At 44.1% G+C, this 6,256-nt stretch overlaps 1 long non-coding RNA gene across 1 annotated transcript; it reads left to right on the top strand.

The window, feature by feature from the left end:
- Nucleotides 1-634: 634 nt before the first annotated feature.
- LOC109748922 (uncharacterized) lies at nt 635-6,051 on the top strand. Its single transcript, XR_002229460.4, has 4 exons — nt 635-1,116; nt 1,220-1,283; nt 1,922-2,319; nt 3,136-6,051. It is a non-coding gene; the product is annotated as an uncharacterized lncRNA (long non-coding RNA).
- Nucleotides 6,052-6,256: the final 205 nt, after the last annotated feature.

The following is a 6,256-nucleotide window of genomic DNA, read 5'->3' as shown; positions in this document are numbered from 1 at the left end:
CGCGCCGGTGTTGCGATGGCCGTCGTGGTGCTGCAATGGGCTTTTGAAGCCGCGGACCGGTGTTGTGATGGTCCTCGCCGTGCTGCAATGGGTGTCCGAAGCCGCGCGGCGGTGTTGTGATGGTCGTCGCCCAACTGCAATGGGCGTCCGGAGCAATGCTGGTGTTGTGATGGTCACCACCGTGACCGTGCTACAATGGGCGTCCGGAGCCGCGCGTCGGTATTGTGATGGTCACTGCCGTTCTGCAATTGGCGTCCGAAGCCGCACGCCGGTGTTGTGATGGTCGCCACCTCGTTGCAATGGGCGTCTGAAGCTGCCACCGCTGTTGTGATGGTCATCTGGAGTTGCGGTTTGGCGCTATGGGATGGCCGCCGCCATGCTGCAATAGACGCCGTCGTGTTGTGAGGATTTTTTCAAGTAGTGCTATGAGGCACCGTCGGAGGTGCATGCCGGTGCTACCATGGAAAAGACGTTGCTTCAAGATTTACAATCTGCTCCAGGAACGTGCGATGGTTCAGGCGCTGTGAGCCTGTGAGCCGGCCGATGGCTATCCTTGCTGGAGTCTAAAGTGATGTACGGGAAGTGCCAGAGCCAGATGCGGGGGCTGCGACCGCACTGCGACGTATACTAGTATCTTATGGAGGGGTAGACTAGTGAGCGGCTGTGATTTACCTCATCGAACGGTGGACGAGGCGGTTTATCTTTGGTTTCCATCAGCCGGATTAGGCGTAGCAGCGGTCAATATCAGCGAAAATATCAGCGATCCAAGCAATAAAAAAAATCCCCACCACCTCTCTTTCCTGATTCACATTTCTCACCCGTGCTCCATGTCAACGACAACAATGATGCCGCCACCATCTCCTATTCCGCGCAGCTTCACTTTCACCGCCCCTCGCCGGCCCAGATTCCCTTCGCCGGACCAGCTTCCTCTCCTCCGGCGCGACGTCCTTCGCGCCCTTGCACGCGCCCCCACGGTAATCTTAGGCGCCACGGGTCGTCGGCGCTCCTGCGCCTCCGGTTTGTCGGTCCACTAACCCCGCGTCTTCGAATGCGCGGCTGCGGGCTCGCGCTCCATGACACTACTCCGCCTCGGCGACCTCCGACGTCTATGGTTCAGTAAGGCATTTCTCCCCTCTGTTCTTACCCTTTCTGTCCTTCGCTGTCGTGGAGTCGTGGTTTGCGACTGGATACACTAACAACCGCAGCTACTCTCTCCCAGGTAGGCTGCCATGGTTGCCTACAGCTTACCCGACAACTCACCAAGACTCATCTCCCCCAAGAAGGTGATTGTTATCTTATCCCCAACAATCAGTTCCCTTTAATTTAAAAACATGGTGGCTTCTATAATTCCATCGGTATTTGGTGCCCCAACTTCTGCAATATTCCACTTGTTCCATGGATGGACCAATTAGGTACTAGATTGGAGCATGTCTGTCCCCTTACAATTCAATTGGTCCATGAATAGTGGTACTGCTGTACTTATGTCATGGCTAGTGATCCTCCTTTTTTTTCAGGAAACCAGTTCCTCTAATTTTTCATGCATGTTCTTGCTGCTGACCCTCAGTCTTAGTTGTGCAGACCAAAATTGTGTTTGCACGTATGGTATCCATATGTACTTCTCTAGATGTCTATTGTACTCTAGAGTGCCAAATTATACTGCAGAACAAACTGTTTTTAGATGATTATTCACTAGTCTTGTTTAGATATCAATGCTTGCATCTTATGATGCTTGTTAGGAGAGAATTTAGTTGCCATGGAAACAGGGGTGCTTGCGCATTATTTCTTCAATCCTTTGACAGTGATTCTTATATCAGAAGGATGCATCACCACGAAAATGCTTTGTGTGATGCCGCACTACATCTTTTATTCTCCACTAGTATGTGAATTTTAAGCTGCTACTTAGTGAACTATGGTCTTGCAGGTTTACAGAAAATATCAAAGATTCAAAGATACAAAGCGCCTAGTCCCTTTTGAACCGCTGCGGCTCTGCCTAGCGCATATCCCCTGCATTGTTTCCCTATTGTCTTGTGCCATCCCCAGTTCTAGGCGTCCATCATCAATGATCTCCCCTCACTGGATAAGAATTTCGGTTAGTAATCAACAGTGCAGGGGCAGGGGTGGTGTCTCCTCAATGGGGCAAAAAATCGGAGGTTTGATGGCAGCTCCCTGATGCACAGTGGCAGTGCAGCGACTCTCAGATGCACAAGGGCGTCGCGGCGACTCCCAGACGTACAGTGGTTGTGCGGCCACCCCAGATGCACAATGGCGGCGCGGCGACTCCCAGATGCACAGCAGCAGAACGGCGGCTCTATAGTGATGGTGATGGTACGTATTGTAGCATGGCCGATTAGCCATTTGCCTCATCCCATCCAATCCAGTCCCATAGCTTAGTCACGTAAGCTGATTTTCTTTTCATAGTTCTAATTTCACATTGATTCATCTCTGATTACTGGTTGGCACTTATTGTAGTTTTTTGCGGCTCTATGGGCTCATGTTTCTTGTATTTGTATTGATTAAATTTCCTTAGATGAGCTTTGCCTTATTCCTACGGTATAATGCAAGATACAGCAGCTAGAAGTTAAACGGATATTTCTAGGTGTAGTTGCAGCTATTTGTTTTGTCATATTACTAGGTGTAGTTGCGGCTATTTGTTTCGTACTACTATAGTTGTTCTGCGAGGGAGGAAAACTTGGATGCCTATACATGTATGAAACTGGCTACACAGTGTTTGACTTTGCGGCATTTTTTTTGTTGAAATTCAACTAATTACTATTGAAAAATTACCTTGCCAATTTGGACAGTAATCTTTTACTTGAAATACGAACCATTTCCCCTAACAAAGTTTATTTGTTAATTAAATGTATTGGCAATAGCAACGTCCGTCAATTTCTCCATATTTCAAGTTATCTTAGAGAGTTCATATTCAGAGAAGAACCATTTGGTTAGATCACCGTATCACTGGCAGCCGATCTACTGTGTGATTTGTAAGTGCATAACTTAAATTAAACTTCTCCGTTCTACCCAAGGTATTGGCTTATGGAGATGACAATCTGTCTATGGAGTAAATTTAATTTCAGTACGCATACATTTGAAATATTGGTGTTTGGTGATCTAAATTACCAATATATATTGCAGAATCTCGGGTTATAGAAACTGGATTGTTCCAGGCAGTGGCGACGCTACATAATGACTGCAATGTCAAATGACCACACAAGGTACAAGTTTGTCACTTGTGTTGTACTACATTCAAGTTTAGTTTATGTACATATATTCTAAATTTACAGCTGTGACATCATAACTTATGACACTAAAAACTACCCCCTCTGATCCGAAACAAGTGTCACAGTTTTGCACTATGGCTAGTTCAACCTTAGTTCAAAACTGAGACACTTTTTATGGATCGGAGAGAGTAGAAGACTACTGGTGCCATGTTGGAATTGCTACGAGGCAGAAAATTTTAATTATACTCATGAATATTTTTCCTATCTATCATAGGCCTCTCTTTTTTCCCACCTAATTTGTATTAACTCTAACTAAACATAAGACCTTTTTTGCAGACGTCTTATATTTAGTTTCAGAGGTGGTACAAAATAGCACTTTTCTTGCATGTGAAAAGAGCCATAATGCTTCTGTGAGACAAGACTTTTTGTGGCTAGATTAGGTAAAACAATTTATGAAATACTGTATGCGTGCCTTACATTGTCTCGCTTCCTATAAAATAGTCAGCAAGGGGAAACTTAATTATGGAATGAGCTTAGTTAGTTAAGTAAGGTACAATGTCTTTTCAGCTATAGATGTGATACTTGCCAAATCACTAGTCTAGGTTTCTGGTTGGAACATATCACACCATCTTCACTCATGCTATTGCCGACCAGTCACATAAGTTTATTTGATATCATTAGATATGTATTGTAGAATTTAAATAATGATGACTGAAATATGTCCTGCTTTGTGAAATGATACCTAATTATGGTTGCTGTTTGTATGTTTTCAAACAATCACTAGTAGAAAACAGGGCTTTGGTCACAGGGCAATATTCACATTAGTCCCGGTTCAGTCACGAACTGGGACTAATGTGAGCATTGGTCCCGGTTCGTGCGGCCAGGGGCCTGCCGGGCCTCGTGGGGGCATTGGTCCCGGTTCGTCCGGACCCTTTGGTCCCGGTTGGTGGGACATACCGGGACCAATGGGCCATGCTCCTGGTCCACCACCCTTTAGTCCCGGTTCATACCACAAACCGGGACTAAAGGGCTGGTCCTAGTTGCGGCCAGTGTTTAGTCCCACCTCGCCAACCGAAGGGCGCTCACACCAGTTTATAAGCCCGTCCCTCTCTGCCTTGTTGAGCTCCTCTCAAAGTGAAAATAGATGCCCTTATACAGGGAATTTGACCTAAATTCACAGTAAATTTCTTTGAATTTCATAAAAATTTATTATGAATTTAGGTTGAATTTTCTCTATAGGCACATCTATGTTCATTTTTTTATAGTAAATAAAATAAATAAACCTTAATAAAATAAATAAAAATAAATAAACCTTAATAAAATAAAATAAAATAAACTATAGTAACTAAAATAAATAAACCTTAATAAATTAAATAAAAATAGCAGCAGTAAAATAAATAAAAATAACAGCAGTAAAATAAATAAAAATAAAATAATTAAAGTAAAATACATAAGTAATTAGAAATAAAATAAATAAGTTTTTTTGTAAGTAGAAACAAAACAAAACAAATAAAGCAAAAGAGAAAACAAAAAACAGAGAAAAAAAATTATGCCACCTACTGGGCCACCACGGCCTGAATACGACTTGAAGCCCATCCATGGGCCAGGATTCAGGCCCGCAGAAGGCCCAGTAGGCCCCACAGGCAAAGAGAACGGTTAGGACCGAAAGCCTGCAGTTGAGAGGAGCTCGAGAGGGTGGGCGCAGCAGCGCTTATAAACCACTCTCGAGCCCTCTTAACTAGCGAGGTGGGACTAAACTTTTGACGCGGGGCAGCACAAGGCCTTTGGTCCCGGTTGGTGCCACCAACCGGGACTGAAGGGGGTCATTGGTCCCGGTTCGTGGCACCAACCGGGACCAAAGGCCTTTAGTCCCGGTTGGTGCCACGAACCGGGACCAATGAGTTCCCTATATATACCCCATCGCCACAGCAGAGCACTCCACAGTGCTCTGTTTTTACTGGCCGGCGAGGGGAGGGCATTTGGGTGCTCTAGCTCACCTCCTATGCACATGAGGTGTTCGATGAAATGTCTGAGCCACACTAGTTAATCTTTCTCCTCTCGAAACTCGACCTCCGAGCTCCATTTTCCCCGAGATTTGTCTAGGTTTAGCGGGCCGTCACGTCCCGTCCCCGTCTTCACCACCGTCGATCGCCCGCGCCGATCTCGTCGCCAGCACCACCGTGGTGAGCCTCTTGTTCTTATCTTCTTTCTGAAAGGAAAGAAATTCTTACTTTAGATAGATATTTGTCTAATTTTGTTACTTTTATTATTCCTTCTTATTACATAGTGCGATGGTTTTGGTATCCGCCCCCGTCGGCCCTCGTCCTGTCTATGATTCGGATGTGGTATATATTATCTTTTTATAACTATTTGGTTCATTTATTGTTTATGACAAATATACCGACCAACGTGACATAGATTTTATTTATCTAGGAGGTGGTTGAACCGGAAATTCTAACCGACCCTATTGTTGAGAGGTTAAATTTAGTTGAAGAAGAAAACAATTACTTGAAGGAAAAAATAAAAAAAATTGAGGAGGAGAAGATGATATTGGAGTTGCATGTTGCGGATGTCGTCGATGATCACAAGATCAAGATGGATGCAATGCGCTTGAAGATTAGAAAGATTAGAAAATATGCCATTCATACCGAGGCTTGGTATCATTATGCCGTTGGATCAATTGTTACCTTGGTTGCGATTATGATCGCATTTGTTTTCGCATTGAAATGTTTTACATAGTTTCAATGTACGGTTTAATTAATTAGATGCTCTGGAGAGCTATATATATGTTGTTAGATGAGAACTATGTATGTACTTTGGTTTTAATGTGATGATGAACTTCTATTAATTTGGTCACTTAATTATCTATTCATGATGTTCTGTTATGGTTTTTGACACACTTAATTATATATAATGCACGCAGATGAACCGGCAATGGATGTACGGTGACAGACACACCTCCGAGCACATTAAGGGCGTGCATGATTTTCTCGAAGTAGCTGAGGCAAACAAGTAGAATGGTTTTATGTGTTGTC

Source organism: Aegilops tauschii, chromosome 1 (genome assembly GCF_002575655.3).
Source record: "Aegilops tauschii subsp. strangulata cultivar AL8/78 chromosome 1, Aet v6.0, whole genome shotgun sequence".
Lineage (NCBI taxonomy): Eukaryota > Viridiplantae > Streptophyta > Magnoliopsida > Poales > Poaceae > Aegilops > Aegilops tauschii.
The sequence above is the reverse complement of the archived record's forward strand: the minus strand, read 5'-3'. Positions and strand labels throughout refer to the sequence as shown.